General features: G+C 42.1%; 1 protein-coding gene across 5 annotated transcripts in view; it reads left to right on the forward strand.

The window, feature by feature from the left end:
• Positions 1-5,658: 5,658 nt before the first annotated feature.
• LOC147436289 (ubiquitin fusion degradation protein 1 B-like) overlaps positions 5,659-18,072 on the forward strand; it is an 80,209-nt gene continuing 67,795 nt past the window's right edge. Inside the window, exon 1 of one of the 5 annotated variants that reach the window (XM_086489219.1) lies at positions 5,659-5,930. The gene's annotated coding sequence lies outside the window, so the exon portion shown is untranslated. Of the gene's footprint in view, positions 5,931-12,882; positions 12,905-18,072 lie in introns of those variants that run through there. The other 4 variants (XM_086489220.1, XM_086489218.1, XM_086489223.1 and 1 more) reach the window with 4 other exon arrangements.

Genomic DNA, 18,072 nt, shown 5'->3' on the forward strand with positions numbered 1-18,072 from the left:
TCTCACACCGGTAGCTAAGAGTTCTTTTTTCTTTGAGTTTTTTCTAAGAAACCCTTCACGTCACCACACCTCGAGGTCCAAAGCTTTTTGGCCTACAAGTAAGCATTTTCCCATGCCCATTGAAGTCATCAAATGCCCAGTGTTCCTTAAGCTATTTCTGAAAGGTTTTCCATAATGACCCTAAGGCCAAATCCCCAAATCATCAACAGCCCCTCCTTGTGGTCACTTATTCAAAAGGAAGCTTTTTTTTCTTGAGCCTCTTGTGAGGAGGTGCTTCACATCCATGAAGAGTGACTTCACACCTAGCATATAGTTGTCATTCCCTTTGAACATCTTGGTGGAAGTTCACTAAGAGATTATACATTGCCCTAAATGGTAAGACCTTCTCCACACTTTACTTTTGGGTTTACCATGGGGAAAGAGGCACTAATCGTATTTGATGGCCAAGAATTTTACACTTGGCAGACCAAGACAAAGGGTTATCTAATGAAGAAGCATTTATGGTCTACAGTTAAATCATTGGGAGAATAGAGACTAGGCAGACTCAAGCATAGTTCATAGAGCAAGGGATGAGCAAGATTTAGGCATTCTTCTCATAGTAGTAAAAGACAACTATGTACACTTTCTTGATGAGTGTACTACTTCCTATGATGCATGGATCAGACTAGAGAGACACTAGCCAAACACTTTCTTGATGAGTGTACTACTTCCTATGATGCATGGATCACACTAGAGAGACACTAGCCAAACACTCCAAAATTTCTCTCAAGATGCAACTCTATGGTCTCACCAAGGAACCATGGGATGATCTTCCTTCTCTTATGAATAGAATGAAGAGAATTTGCACTCAATTAGCATACATAAAGTGTTTAGTGGACAATGAAGACCAAGTAGCTATTCCACTTAAAGAAGTCATCTGACTCACAATCTGAGATCGGAGGGAAATGTGATTTTCTCTAGCAAGCTAGATGCAAGTCGTCATTTCAGATTTTGGACTTGCCTACTAAGTTCTCCTAAGTGTCAGTTACCTCCTATAATTGATGGTATCACAATACGACACTCAGATAGTGAGATATGTCACTAGAAGGTTGCAAAAGTTGTTGCTCATTTCTTCTCGCAAAGAGCTTGCAATGTAGGTATCCACACGTGGAGCTCAATGAGATGAACACTATGTTGACCTTGTAATTCTGATGCGATAAACATGCGGTGCAATTCAAAAAGATGAGTTCACAGTAGAAAGAAGAGACACAAGACGTATAGAAGAACCTTATCTGCTTGCCTTTCTCATAATAATGCTCAAACCAAAAGCTTTACAAAAGTGCCTTTTATATCTTGGCTCCAAGTTTTATGATAAAACGGATGAATTTTACCACAATAGTAACATGGATTACATCTGAGGCTTCAAAATAACACAATGATAGAGCGGGTATGGATTTTGGCAAAAATATTACAATCAATTGGGATTACAAATATAAAATTTCTCTTGGTACACACTTGGCCCTCATTGTTGTTGGAATCTTCCAACACTCCCCCCCTCCTATTGCATGTCGTAGTCGGCATGAGTCAAATTTGGAGTGCTCTTTGGATGAATGGTCGCCTTTGTGAGTTGTGATTTTCTTGCTCTTGTAATCCTTCTTGATATGCTCTTGCTAGCTCTGTGTCTTCAGGGGAAAAGGGTTTGATGGTGTCTGTTTAATGAAATTCCTTTGCATGGTTACACACAAACCTTGCCTGAATGTCATTGAATTCTACTCCAAAGAGAGTTGTGTTCAATGTGAAAAATCCTGTATAAAATGCTTCTTTGAAAGTGTTCATGAAGTAGGATGGCATGAGCATGAGATGTGCAAAGAAGCCATGTAGAATTTTGTCGTCCGATTGCTTACTGAGGTCATAGACTAGGATGGCATGAACATGAGATGTGCAAAGAAGCCATGTAGAATTTGCTCGTCCGACTGCTTACTAAGGTCATAGACTAAACCCTTATTTCCTTCCAGAAATGATAACCATAGAGTCTCTAAAATCTAGGGTTTATGGTACATTGTGATGCATGTAGCCATCATTCTGCATATTTTCCTTATCATCTGACAAGATAGGTCGGGAAGTCCTTCATACTGCTTGATTGCTGATGTGAGAGTATTGAGTATGTACTTCTCATCTAGTCTTTGTTTGTCTTTGGGCCCTAGCAGCGCTGGGTAGTTTAGACAGTTGAGGTGTCATTTTTGCAGTGTTTCATGTTGAATCCATGTCTGTACTTGGGGCACTGAGCAGAAAGTGACATCATTTTCAAGGGGAGTGGGTGCCCTCATCATATGAATCCTCCACTCCGAATGTTACCATATACATGTGGTAGTAATGTGTGAAAACACACTTAGGACCGCTGCGGCATTTTTTCCCTCACTAGGAGGTTTCCCCCCCCCCCCCCCACCCCCCCCGTGCATTGTATATACCCCAACACTCTAGGGCTATCTCATCTTTCCATTGCACACTAAATAATATACTCTCTATTGTGTGCCTTGAGCTTTCTTCGTCTTCTCTAAGCTGTGTGTGTTTTCTTGCAACCCTAATTCCAACAATTGGTATTAGAGCACGTTGCGTCCTCCTGGGCTTAGTCACCAACAACTCCAACACATGGCTACTCACTTTCTTTGATTCCGTCCAACTCAGTTTGCTCATATTTTTTATTCGAGCTCGTTTTGACCTCTATTTTCACTATAGGCAATATTGTGTATGCTATTTTGTCATTTTGTGCAGAATTTTTGTCAGTGTTGTTTTCTGCATAACAGGTCCCTTACAGTCTTCTACGGTTTGTGCTATATATCACGTCTTGTTCCCGCTTTGTTTTTCCTCTTTTTGGACAGTTTTCACTTCGGGTGCAACATTTTCCATGGTTGACAACAACACACATGTGTTCAAGATGTTTGCTATTGAGGATAGATTGGTGGATGGGGACAATTACCCTATGTGGGCTTATATGATGCAACATGTCCTTGTGTCAAAGAAAGTTTGGAATATTTTGCAGGGCATTGATGTATGTCCTAGTTCTGAGGATGTAGGCGATGTTGAGGACGTTGCATTTTTTGGTGGTAAGATTGCTGCTCCTAGAGCTGTTTTGCCTATGACTGCGCAACCTCGTTGGGATGTAAAAGATGTGCAGGCTCATGCATTGATGGTGTTGTCTGTGTGGCGCACTATTACTCCTCATATTTGTTCCACAAAATCTGCAAAACAGGCTTGGGATATTTTTGTTGGTCTTTATGCAACTCGCAATGAGGCTAAAATTGCATTGCTGCAGAAAGACCTGGAGTCAAAGATTATGCATGAGGAAGATGAGATGGACACCTTCCTTTCTGGTGTCAAGGATATCCATGGATTTCTAAGGCGAAGACAATTCCCTTGTGTAGACTGTTCTTGGTGCCTTTTCAGATTCTTACCATACTTTTGCTAGTACTTGGAGACTTATGACCCAAGGCAATCCAGAAGTTGTCAAGTTTGATGCATTTTGCACATTGTTGTTGCAAGAGACACTTTCTAGAAAGAACATGGCTGAACATCATGCACTTGAACATGTGTTTTACTGCTCAAAGAAAAGGTCGTAACGGCAATGTAACCACTTCTCATGGTTCTTCTGCGAGTGGTAAATCACCTATTCCTTATGCTTCTACTGGAAACAATTCATCTGGGAATTCTGGTGAAAAGGGCAAAAAGAAGACGCGTTGCCATTATTGTAAAGCTAATGATCACTTGATCAAGGAGTATCCTAAGTTGAAGGCAAAATAGGTTAAGAAGAAAGAGGCTCGTTCCACTACAAATGCAGCTATTGTTGAGTCTTTTGTGAAAGGAGATTGTGATGCTAATGTTGATGCAGAATGGGCTTTTAGTGCAGAGTGCACTTATGATCCTTCTGTCGATGATGCATGTACGTCAGTTGTTGCTACAAATGCTCATGTGTGGTACTTTGATAGTGGTGCTACAAAGAACATTACCTCTCATCATGACTTGTTTACCTCTCTCGAGGATGTCCCTCATAGGAATTCAGTCACTTGTGCCAACAATGCCTCTTATTAGATCAAGGGAGTTGAAAAGATTGTGCCGACTGCTGCAAATGGCAGTTCTTTCACACTTATTGATGCACTTTATGTACCTGGGATTGAGAAGAACCTTTTGTCAGTATCTGCACTTGCTAGACTTGGTCTTGTTTTGAAATTTGTGGATGACAGATGTATAGGTCATGATCTCGATTTTGGTGATGAGATTGTTGCATTAGGTATTTTATGTCGTGGGCTGTATAAGCTCACTTTGTATGACAAGTGTGGGCAGAATTTAGCAAATGTAGTTGTGGATTCTAAGCCTATTTCAGAAGAAGAGACTTTTGCTCCCACTTGTCGTATGACTACTGTGCGTTTTCTATGTGCATTGGCAGCTCATTTTGGTTGGGATGTACATCAATTAGACATTGTTACTGCTTTCTTGAATGGTGACATATTTGAGGAAGTTTATGGAACGTAGCCTCGCGGTTTTGTCATAAAAGAACAAGAGGATAAAGTGTGCAGATGTAAGAAGGCTTTGTATGGGTTGAAGCAATCTCCTCGTGCTTGGTATGAGAAAGCTTTGGTTAAACGAGGCTTTCGTAACAGTCCAACAGAAAGCACATTGTGTGTAAAGCGTGAGGGTGATGTACTTCTCATTGTGGTTCTTTATGTCGATGATTTGCTGATCACTGGACCAAATGAGAGACATATTGCTGAATTTAAGGCTGATTTGAATGCTACTTTCAAGATGAAAGATTTGGGGCTGTTGCATCATTACTTGGGTATACAGTTTAAGCAGTGTGATGATGGTATTGCCTTGTGTCAAACAAGTTACATAGAGACATTGCTATGTAAGTTTGGACTTGAGGATTGCAAACCTATTGCGACTCCCATGGATAAAGGTTTGAAATTGAGTCTTCATGATGCTGGTGATCCTACCGAGCTGCCTTATTTATGTATGCAACACGAGGCCGGATCTTCAGTGTGCAGTTACACAGGTTAGCAGACTTATGCATAACATAGCTTGGCTAATCATTCATCAAGGAGTGTGGACATCCCAAAAGCATTTCAGGCCAAAATTGGGCATGAAAAATGAAGTAGATGTGGTGCCCCAAAGGATTTAAAGCATCTCTTTTTGGATTGCCAGCCAATAACAAAAAAACTATAGGTTCTAAGCAGCTGCTGCTGTAAAGAAATTCATCCTCAACAATTCACCATCCAGGAGCTCCTTATTGGAGATTGCATTAGAATGGACATTTCCTTGTGGAACCTATGGAGGTTGTTAGAACGAACTTATGTTAAAGCTATACTCTAGAGAGAGAGACTCATCATGTCAGAGTCATGTTTGCAATTGTAATTTTTTTCCTTCTGTTTTGGGATGTCTCTCCCCACAAGTGTGAGGCAAGTTTGTAATCCTTTTTCTCTTTAATTAATTCCTGCACTTTCAAAAAACTCTAATGCCTTGCCCTTTGGGTAGACCAAAAATAAATAAATTATCCAGCATTGATTTCACTCTTACGAGCATTGACCTCTTTTGGTTTGGGTGGCGCCACAGGTGTGTACAGTAAACCATGGCTTAAAATCGCTGCCAATTTTCAAATTAAAACAGCAAGAAGACGACACGGACGCGACGACGCTCATCATTCTCTTACTCATTTTCAATCGCTTCACACAGGTTTGCCCATTGAAATCCCTTCTAGTGCTTTGCTTAAAATCGCTGCCAATTTTCAAATTAAAACAGCAAGAAGACGACACGGACGCGACGACGCTCATCATTCTCTTACTCATTTTCAATCGCTTCACACAGGTTTGCCCATTGAAATCCCTTCTAAGCTAACATCAATGATCGGACTCGAGCTGATTTGGGAGACCTTATGTAATGATATAACGTCAGCGTTTTGGGTTCTTCTCTCTCTCTCTCTCTCTCTCTCTCTCTCTCTCTCTCTGTGTGTGTGTGTGTGTGTGTGTGTGTGTGTGTGTGTGTGTGTGTAGATCTCTCTTTTGACCATCACCCTCTATCTCTACCCGGTAAGTCACTGAACAAGGTGGTGAAACAGAACAACATCAAAAACTGAAGTGAAAACAGCAGACACTTATACACTAAAATAAACTGGAGTGAGACACACTGGGGTGCAGTTCCCCGGTCAGATGCGGTGGCCCCTAAGGAAGACACCCCTTGCTGCTTTCAGTACTTCTTTATTGGTTGATCACCGCATATACAATGGCTATCAAAAGCTGGCTCCAAAAGCCTAGCCTGAAAGTAAATGCTTAAAACTGACACTCAGATAGCAATCGCGTCTGGCCCTGTAACGGCACCCGTCCAGCCATGTTAGCATCATCATGAATTCCATGTGCATGGGCTTGGACTTGATTCCGCTTTGGCTCAACTTCTACTCCTCTCTTCCGGTGCGGTCAGGTTGCCATGTCATCACTTTGTGACATACCCTCCTTAATAGAAGAGTAGTCAATTACTCTCCCTCGATTATGCTTGCAAAACAAATAGCAAATCATGATTCAATAGACATTGACTCCAAGCAAACATGCATTCGGTTGCTCCATACATCACAGCTGGTGTGGCTGATGTGTCAAAAAACCACCCTTTTGTGGGGGTGTAACCGAGAGGTCACTGGCGAGGCAGTAGAATCTTTACAACGATTGTTGAATTGAACCAAAATAGTAAATACTTGAACTTGAAAGAAAGAAACACCGGAGAGAGGAGATGTGAAGTGGTAGAGTTCCTCATCCAAAAGCATTGGCCCCTAAGCTAGGGCCCCTTTCGGTACTTCTTCTTATATTCGTAATCTTAGAGTATAATTGCCGGGGAGTCGCTCTGTAGTCGTGTACCCATGGACCCAATCGGCCATGACCCCCAAGGTGCAGATTTAAGGGCACCGAAAGCAATTGTTCCAAAAGTTGGGCGCTCTAAAAAGAAACCATTGCTTAAACTACACATCCAAAAGCTCTGCAAATCAACGCTTTCAACTTTGTCGCAAAAAAACTAGTCCCGTAAATGGTGATGCTATTTGCAATGGGATATATGGCTTGCCCGTAGAGGATGCCACGTTAACAGTTTGACTTCTCTCTCTTGACTTTAGGAGTGCCACGCCATCACTTTGTGACATATCCCCTTAAGAGAAGAGTAATCAAGGGTTGATTGCCCTTAATTGCGCTTGCAGAACGGGCAGTAAATAGTAAACCAATCTAGTATTCTTCGGCTCTATGCATACATGCATTCGACCACTTAAACCATGCACTAGCACAAAGAACTCTCGTCACTATACAATCATATTCACATCATTATCCCCATTGAGATCTGAGACTCGAATCGTGATCATTATGACTTACTTAGCAATCCGATTCAGATCGCAGTGATCTCTAACAGATGTCTTGATCTAATAAATCTCGTCATTTTCTAATCCCATTCAACTCATTGGTTTCATGGAGACATGCCAATGGCCATTCCCAAAAGACATTACATTCAAAAAGCATGCATCTACACATGTTCCACATTTATATAGTTCACACTGAACACTCAGATGCAAATAATTAGACTAGTCATTTGATCTAATCCAGAACTGTTCATCACTATATAGCCATCTCATCCTTTCTAACTATTGATGCATTAAGATCAGTTTCCAGTCATGTCATCTAGATAGAACTATTGATGCTTTAGAATCACATTCACAAATCACATTCATGTCTTTGCCCCCCTCAGCAATACCTTAGACATGAATTGTGAGTTCAAAATGCTGCAGACATTTCACCTCTCATACTTAAACAAACACACGTTTGCAAGAGTACATAAATCAGTCAGCTATCAAGAATTTCCTAACCATAATCGCAAAAATTATGGTCAATTTTTTATGTACATATCATAAAGTCACTAAGTAGATTACTGTTAACCTATCAACACCTGCAATATCTCAAAGAAAAATTGGCCCACTCAATTCCCTTCTCGGCAATTTGTGACAAAGGAGTAGAGTGGCTCCCCTCTCGGCAATTTGTGACAAAGGAGTAGAGTGGCATCACACTAGATTCAACCTGTTGATTGGTGGACATGCACGTTTGGGATAGGCAAGTCAAATTAGAGGCCTCAAGGTAAAGCTTTGGTATCTCATGACTATAGAAAGTGGCCCAAAACCCTCTCTAAATAGACAGTGAAAGCGGCCTCGTATCTCATAGTATACTGGGCAGTGACAGATGTAATGTAGCTCTGTCTCTGGCTCTATTTGGCACATCTGACAAATCCTGGACTCAGCGGGTACTCCTCTAAATCTGCTTGTCTCGATCTCTAGCTGATGTGAGGATGTGCGTATCTGACCAATAGCACATCGTATCCCGTGGGATAGATGAGTATCCATGTATCCTGGTCTGATCACAAAACCATCCTCCGTGAGTTGGAGAAGATGCTCTCTATAGAAAGTCATCTTCGTACCTAGCTCATGTGTGGGTTGTATCCATGTCCTCTTCGTATCCAACTGAATCAAGTCCTATCTGATGAGCCTGGTAATCTCTGCTCTTGTGAGGGGGATGGAGGGTGCATCCAGAGAGTACTGAAATGGGGGTAGCCTATCCATACTAAAGCCATGTAACTGAAACCAAGATGCCATCTCTGCATACCAACATGATATATGTCCTTGTAATGCCAGCTGTTGCGAAGACTCTAGTGCTAATTGAGCATATCTGTCTCTAGGGAGAGCCCAAGTGCTATGCATACATGAAACTGATCGAGTGAGTGCCTCCACTACCAATGGAGGAGCAGCGAGCTCCGCCCTAACAATGTCATGTGCTACTGAGGCCTTGGCCCTAATCATTCGAGAAATCATAGACACCAATGGCTTCTCCATACATCTCCATCTGTCAGTACTGCCAGCTTTGCTATGATGATCAATTGAGGGGCCCCATATCTCCACTCCGTACAGCATGGCCGAAGTGACCAAAGTGTCAAAGAGCCAAAGCTTTGTCCGAGGGTCCTGGAACTGAACCTGCGAACATATCCTCTCAAGTCTCCCCAATGCATAGGCTCTGGTCAATCGCGTATCTACTCATGCCTTAGGGAAAATACTGGACCACTGAAAACCGCCCCAAGATAAGTGTATGTATCTGCATACTCCACAGTCTCTCGACCATATGTAAAAGTGGGGGCGGACCTCCTTACCCACTGCGCCGTGGTGTTAAACACCATTACCTTGGTCTTACCAAGGTTCATAGACAATCCACTGTCCGGTGCAAATACATGCAATGCATCCAAATGACGCTGCATCCCTTCTGGAGAATCGGAGATCAACACAATATCATCAACATATAATAGCAACGGAATCCATGTCCCTGCAAGCGGAGCACCTCTATCACCCTCTGTATGTACATAATATGAAAACTCATCTACATATATCCCAAAGAGAGTCGGAGATAGGGGACAACCCTGCTTCACCCCAATGGTGGAGTAAACCATGTCGGACATGCCCTGAGTAGTGCGTACTTGTCCTACCACTGTCTTGTATAAAGCTAAGATCCCTCGGATCAGCTCTGTGGGAACCCCCATGTCTTGCAATCTGGGTATGAGTCTGGCTCGTGGCACTGTATCAAAGGCTTTGCGGAAATCCACAAAGCTACAATATATCCTCCTGCCATGGTGTCTACCCTCCTCAATAATAGCTCTGAGTGTCAAAATCTGGTCAAGAGTGGAGAAACCTCTCCTGAACCCTACCTGTCCTGCTGCCCGTATGTCCTCTCTCTGTGCCCATCCACTTAACTCATTGATGCATATAGCCTAGCTAGAGTGTGACCAACCATGATGGTTCAGTAATTCCCGAGAAGCATAGGATCTCCCGACTTGAAGATAGGCACAATAGTGGACATACTCCAAGTCTCAGGGAAACCCTCATACATGGCTCTATTAAACATCATAGCAAGCATATCCCGGGAAGACGGTTCGGTAATTCCCAGAGAGAGAGAGAGAGAGAGAGAGAGAGAGAGAGAGAGAGAGAGAGAGAGAGAGAGAGAGAGAGAGAGAGAGAGAGAGAGAGAGAGAGAGAAGAAGAAGAAGAAGAAGAAGAAGAAGAGAGTGTTGCATAGTGGCGGAATTCCACCCCTAGAGAGCACCGGTCCCATAATACTGGGGCATCTTTCGGTATTTCTTTAGTATGGTTTCAATCAAGGTACACAATCGGGTGTTCCTCTGCTTCTTGCAATCTAGAACGCCAGAAGGAGACCCCTCCTTACATATTTAAATGCCCTTGGGAAAAGCATAGCTTTAAAAAGCTTTCATCCCCAAAAGTGATTGTAACCAAAAAGCTGGCCTGCAATTTGCGGAAAGTGGTACACATTGCCACATCATCATCCTTCCCCGTTTTCAGGGTTTTGTAGTATGATTTGCTACGTCAGCAACCTTTTGTAATTTCCGGATGGCTCCGTAGAGGATGCCGCGTTAGCACTTTTAAGGTGTCCGCGTCCACTCGGCCAGTTGTCCACACTTTGGTCTTCTTCACTGGCTCTTATCCCCATGGGGCCTTGCCACGTCACCAACTTGTGACATCCCCGTCTTGAAAGAAGAGTAATTGTCTTGATTAGACCTGCATAACTCAATCTGATTCTTTAGTAGACACTGCCTTTATGCATACATGTCCGTCCATCGGTAGCAGACATCACATTCTCTAGCATGCATTACAACATACATTTCCATAGTCAGATTTTCATCCAAGCGTCTCATAGCTCTTGATATTCCGGCGTAGCAATGTTAGCCATCACACCCAGACCGCGTTGATCTTTAAAGGGGTGTCTTGATGCACTAAGATCACATACCCAAGAAATCTCATCCAATTTGGAAATATTGATGAACCAGATTCAAATGCTTCAACAAATGCTTTATAGATGATACAGAGTTCACGTGTGCAAACATATAACATAAAACATACAAACATCAAAACTACAATCAAACAAACTCAATCGGCACCAAGACAAGTTTAAGAGAGGTAAATTCTATCCCAAACAACTTGCAAACAGTATTCTCAAACAGAGTTCAAATATCTAAACACAAAACAAAATTAAAATCATTCGGGGTTTGTTCCTATAGTTGAACTCGAAGGACGACTGGATTGCCATTTTGCATCGAAGTGATGGTTTGGTTCTGGATCTAAATGGTAGCATCGTTCTTGTCGTGCCGTCACAATACCCTAAATTCATGATGTGGAAGTCTGCCTTGGTGTGGTATCCTTGAATGGTGACACGAAGGGAGCCAATGAGTGGTACAACTTTATTGGTACAATTCCATTTCTCCAGCAAATTGATTGTCACAAATGGGAACGTGTAACAACACCAAATATACTCTGATAAATAGAATTTATCACTTAATATTGAAGTCAATTGATATAGAGAGAAAGAGAGCGATAGAGAAAGAAGATCGACACAATATCGGGGACGAGAAGATTGGCTGGTCCCCCCCGGTGAGGGATTGGACGGAAACACAAAGATAACTGCAAACTTCACACCTTAACCTTCAAACACTTGAATAAAAGAGAGAGAAGATGACATGACCCAACGGAGTTCCGAGCCAAGATGCGTTGGCCCCAAAGATTGGCGCCCCTTTCGATATTTCTTTATTATTGACTTGCAAAGGTACAACTCCCGTTGGTCCAAATCTTCTAGCTCTGCATCCAGATGCTTGAAAGAATGGCCCTAGGGGCACTTATAAAGAGCACAAGGGATGCTAAAAACAGAGCCCCAAAAGCAGTACTCCTAAAAGCAATTTATCCTTAAAGCATTTGTAGGGAAAAGTTCCTAATTCTGTAAGCAACGCAAAAAGCGGAAATCCGTACAGACTGCCGTGTGTCATCATGCCAGTGCATCGTAGAAACATCCATATAGCCTGTCCGCAAGCAGTTTTTAAGTTTTATATATAACCGTCGGTGACTCTCTTTTCAAGCAAACAATTGGTATTCCTATGGACACCAATTGTGGCGTTTTTCTTGCTAATTTCTATCTTTTTACTTATGAGTTTGATTTTATGGAGCGTCTTGTCCTTGCTAACACTTTATTTTTGCACAAGTTATGCAATGTAAGACGCTTTGTAGATGATCTTTTTGTTCCTGACGTTCCTTCTATTCAAGATTTTATGTACTTGAATTCAAGTTCTGTTGGTGGAGGAATTTATCCTAAGGAGTTTTGTGAACTTAATTGTACCACAAATAGTGATTGTTGTGCCTTTTTAGACCTTAAGGTTTTTCAGACTTCCTTGGGATTAGAAGTAGATATCTATGATAAGCGCCTTGAACCAGAATATGCCAATCTAAATATCATCCGCATGCCTCACATTTCTTTGAACATTTCTCTTTTAGTTAAGTACAGTGTCATTTGCTCTCAGTTATTTAGATTTTCTGTCTTTGTTCTAGTAAATCTGCTTTTGTTATTCAATTGTGCCATCTTATTTCTTTACTCGTTGAGAAAGAATAATCATTCAAAAGAATCATGAAAAACGTTCGTTCATTTTTGCATCGTAGTAAGTTTATTTTTGGTGTTTCTTCCTTTGGAATGTTGAAGATAATCAATAGTAAATTCAATAAAAGTGGGGAGCTTAAAAGCCCACTTATTGTTTGACTTAGTAACACTTGAAAGCCCACTTATTGTTTGACTTAGTAACACACTATTTTGTTGTTTTGATCTCTAGCGCTTCTGGTATTTTTACTCTAGCTTGACAAACGCTAGCCTTCATCATGGTTGAGTATGCCCATCACCTCCGAGGGTGATAGAAACTCAACTCGTTGGTTTTGTAGAGTACGTTCAAAGCATGAATGACCTCTTTACAAGCCTGCACCTACTCTTGGGCACCGACGACGTGAGTAGGGATGTCATAGTTGTTGTCCAAGCTATGCATGATAAAGGTGATAATCTTATTCTTCTTGTTTGGACATGCAGCGAAGTTGAGGTCACATTTTGTCAAGTTTGGATCTTTATACTTCTTTGGTTATTTGCAGCCTCTTCTTCGTAGGTTTACAGTACTGTTTATTTTTCGATTTCGTATTTAGCTTACGTTAGGACTTAAGAATATGTTCCTTTAGAAGTTGTTGTGTGAAGTTTGATTGCTAGGATTAAGGTTTTAAGGTGTCTTTTCCTATTTTGTTTAAAGTCGAGTACTTGTTTTAAGTTTTAGCCAAGCCGCGTCATCTTATTTTACGCGTCGCTCTTTTAAAAACATTTTTACGTTAATAATGTTCTGTTTTATCTAGTTTTGTTTCATAGCAAAAAAGTGATTTACTTTTTTTTTTTCCTTTTTCCTCTTTTCTTTTCGTAAGTCCCTTGCTTTTATAGTTTTATGAGTGCTTTATTCCCTCTTATAATTCGTGAGTTTAGACTATTCTAAACTTATGAAGGTATATAGTTTTTAAGTGGTTGGGTCTTCTAGGGTGACTTTTTATTATTTAGGGCGGATAGACTTCAATTTCTTCTCTTTTAATAAGGTAGGCTCCTCAGCGGCCACTTATAGGTTGGAGTTCCTTCAATTTTCTTTTCATCTTCTAGGCCTTTAGGCCCCTCGGCCGGAATCTACAAACATAGTCAAGTTAGTTCTAAACCTGAAGGTTACTTAGATGTCCTAGAATCATGCAGTGGTTCACATATGCAAACACCACATAGAGGATTTTGGTGTTGACCTGGAGATTGGCATGGACCACCTTTCTAGGGAAAGTGAATGTGGGGCAAGCCAAACGAACTCACTGGATTTGATCTGTGTATGACCTTGACACAGAAACCCTAACCCTAAAACCCGTCACAGAAAGTATTTTTATTACTGGGGAGAAGTCTTCATACAAGCACCTGAACTAAACATATTACCACGTCCGTTCTAGATCAGACTCGATGGTACTCGGAAGCGTGAGCTTCTCAATCTCAAGGCAAAACCTTATTCTTAGGAACCTTTGTTCCTTATTGAGAATCCTTGAGAACCAAGGTTCTTGCTTCTGGAACTTACCTTTGAGTCTCAAGGCATGGCATCCCTTAAGCTCTATTTCGACTTTATGCCTAGAGTCCTTTTTTGTAGAAATCTTAGCATTAACTCTGCTATCGTTGATACGAAATTCCTTCTCGGGAGTCACTATTCCCTGATCCCACTCAAGGGTATACCATTCTCAGATCTATGGATCTATTCCTAAACCTAGGGTACGAAACCCTTGGGGCTGATCTGGCTCTGTTCCCACAGAGTGCTTTTCTCCTGCAAAGGCTCATGCCTTTCTCTGCTCCTACTTCCTCGTGCAGAGGAAGTGCACCTGCAAACAAACACTCATAGGAAAATCACCTGCGAAGACTCGCAACTCGGAACGCAACTCTGTTCTTGGAAAGCAACTCCCTGGAAGAGATCTTTATGCAGAGAACCCTATTTTTCAATTCTACACACAAGAGAGGTGTGTTTTGGGTTCCTTCTTGTAAATCAGCCTTGTCCACGACGTTTATGGCTGAAAACAGAGGAAAAGAGCAGCTTGTCGCGATGGAAACAATCTCCAAAGATACTTCTTTGTGATGGAACTCATCTACCTGGTCCTGGCGACATAGGTCGTCGGCGACATCATCTAGGCGGCTGAAATCTGCAGCAGCATGGAGAACCCTCGGCGGCTTGCTTTTCCTCTTGCAAATCTGCAGCAACAGGGCTTATAGCTGGTGCCTAGTTTTTCCTACTCCAGCTGATCCTTGAGTGGGGGGGAGGCGCCTTTTTATTGCTACTGGCAGCCGGCAAGAATAGGGGAGCTTTTCCCGGTTTTGCAGGATTAGTGGAAGGTGAGGGGCGCCTAGAGAGAGAGGGAGGGATTCTGCTTTTCCTCATGCCAGCAAAAGAGGGAGAGGTTGCTTACTGCCAAAAAAGGCAAGGAAGAGGGGGCGCCCCACTTTTGGCTGATATTTTTACCAGAGGCTACCCAGGTCCCACTTATTAAGTGGGCGGCCTGACTCTTTTAAAAATGGTATGGACTTGCCAAAACTCAACAAAAACTTATAAGCTGGAAACCATGCTTCTATAATCACAACCTAGACGTCCTTGGATGCAGTCTCATGCATAGATGCAATGCGAACATAGACTCCTTTGGGAAAGCATCTGCTTTTATGGAAAGCAACTCATTTTTTCAGAAAGCAATTGCATTTCCTCAAAGCGTACTCTGATCGTCTCATCTCTTGTGCACAACTCTTAACTCAGTTTGGAATTCCTCCTGACCATAGAATATCCCCTTTCTGATGCACCCATCACCCACCCTGTGACGTATCAGGAATACTCATCAGCTAGTCCTTTCTCACCGAACTTATGGAACAACTCCTTTGCGATGCTCTATGTCACCCATCCCATGACGCATCAGAGATGTTTGTTCCGGATGGTCGAATACTTTCTTGATGGTCTTTGTCACCATTTGATGTGACGCATCAGAAGTACCCGTTCTTGGTGGCCTACAGATATTCGGATTCACAGCGCTCCCGTCATTCCTCTGAATGACGCACCAAAAAAATATTTGTACTCGGACGTTTCAAGTGAGAAAACCCTCTCACTTATAAATCCAAGAATCTGTTTAGAATTATATTTCTTTGTGATAAAAGCTAATTTTTTAACATCCCTCTTACTTATAAACAATTGTCTTCAAGTGTAGTGGTCCAACTGAACTGCCTGAGAAAGTCGGGAACATCTCAAATCTCACTTAATGGTGAGTTGAGCTGGTCCTTTCTTAAGAGAGATGTGCAAAAAGTATGGGATGAAGGATACTATTATCTATAAATGTCCTCCCCATAGTAGAGATTGATTTGCATGTAGTCCTTTCGGATAAAAAAGGGGCTCAAGAAGAAACAGATTAGTATCCTAATAGCTTTATAGATTTAAACCAGAGGGAAAGACTAGTTAGTCTAGCTTTAGAGCCTCAAGGAAGCAACAAATCAGACACCAAGAATGGCCAGTCCAGATAATGCTAACATGGGATTTAGAAATCAAAATGCGCAGACACCCGAAGGGAGTGGTCACTTGACATCCAAAGGAGATCTTGTACCAGCTAGTTTAGAGACTCTGCACAACAAATATGTAGCCAAGATAAGGACAGAAAAGGAGGCCAAATCATTGGCCAAAAGGAAGGGAGGAGGGACATCTAACTGGTTACTGCTAGATGATCAAGAAGTTGAAGAGTGGAACGTGGGAACAAAAGCAGATCCAAAAATCACTAAGATCAACAAACAATTAAAGCTAGATGATCAAGAGGTTGAAGAGTGGAACGTGGGAACAAAAGCAGATCCAAAATTCATCAAGATCAACAAATAGTTAAAGCTAGCAGCCAAAAAAAAAGCTAGACATCTTTTTCAAAAGTATAGAGATGTTTTTCCATGGGAGCATAGTGATTTAAATGCCTTGCTTCTAAGTTTTCAGTTCGGGGCTGCACTTTGAAGGATGGATATCTATTATACCATGGAAATCCTTGTATCAGGCGTGCTCTTCAACCTAAAATCTTGCTTGAGTCTCATGCTCCTCCATATGCAGGACATCGGGGTGTTCACCCTACAACTCTTGCTATTGACACATTCTTCTACTGGCCTACCCTCCATGCAGATGTCGAGAAATATGTCTCTGAATGCCTCATCTGTCAGAAAGTAAAGTATAACCGCCAGAAAGCCTCCGGTATGTTATACCCTCTCCCCATTACGACCCGCTTATGGGAAAGTATTGCCATGGATTTTATCTTCGATTTGCCCACTAGCTCATTGGGTTGTAATGGAATTTGGATCATCATTGACTTTTTCAGCAAACAAGCTCACTTCATTCCAGTGAATTTGCCCACTATCTCATTGGGTTGTAATGGAATGTGGACCATCATTGACCGTTTCAGCAAACATGCTCACTTCATTTCAGTCAGGAAAACTATCAAAGCAAATTGGATGGCAACTCTGTTCTTGCAACATATCTTTCGCCTTCATGGAATGCCGCACTCTATATTTAGCAACCGATCTGGACCATCATTGACCATTTCAGCAAATAGGCTCACTTGATTCCAGTCAGGAAAACTATCAAAGTAGATTGGATCACAACTCTGTTCTTGCAACATAACTTTCGCCTTCATGGAAAGCCGCAATCTATAGTTAGCAACCGAGATCCACGTATGACCAGTCTCTTCTGGAGAGCTTTCTTCGACAACATTAACACTAAATTGAGGTTTTCACCCGCGTTTCATCCGCAAATTGATGGACAATCGAAAATTCTAACTCAACAGTTTTGGATCCACTGAAGACTTATGTCTCAAATCATAAAAACTTATGGGAGAAGTACTTACCACTCATTGAGTTTGCCTACAATAACTATTAGTAGATTTACACCACTTTGCTGCTTCACATAGGTCTACGACTGTCGACATACTTGTATGGCTTATATGTCTCCAGGTCGGCCATCCATGTATAGGTTGCACTTTTGTCGGGCCGCCCAGGTTTGGGGTGGCCGCCCACCTAGTATCGGCACCCACTCATATATTTACATGCTGGGTTGTGGGGCAGTATCTTGACTGCTCGACCCCCCTTGGGCACTCATATATATGGGGCTAGGGGGTACCCACTTCACACAGCATCTGGCATTTGTACATTACGTTGGCTGTCTCATAGAGCAGCGTTTTCTCCTGTAGGTCAGTGGGGGGCTGATTGCCTCCCTTTCCCCACACGTGTTGTGCTATTGTCTCTCTCTCCTCTCCTCTCTCACGCTTTCCCCACACGCGCACTCTTACATGGTATCAGTTCATGGTCTTGGACCAATGCTCCATTGGCTGCATCAGGTTCTTCTCCCAACAGTCAGATCAGCCAGCGATCCAAGCAGAAAAGGGATGGCGCCAACACTTGGACAACATCCATCGCGAGAGATGTTCAGCCATCTGCGTTTTCTATCCTCTCCTTCAGGTTTCACCCCATGAAGCATATCAGCCAGAAATTCGGCAAACAAAGAGCTTTTACCAGGAAAAGGAGCTTTTTGCAATGCACAAAGTACTTTTGGTCAGATGAAAGTGCTCCACACATTGACTAAAACCTCTTGGCATTGCTTTTTTTTGTCTTGAAAGTA

This window comes from Adiantum capillus-veneris, chromosome 18, assembly GCF_014529385.1.
Source record: "Adiantum capillus-veneris isolate H3 chromosome 18, ASM1452938v2, whole genome shotgun sequence".
In the NCBI taxonomy this organism is placed as follows: Eukaryota; Viridiplantae; Streptophyta; class Polypodiopsida; order Polypodiales; family Pteridaceae; genus Adiantum; species Adiantum capillus-veneris.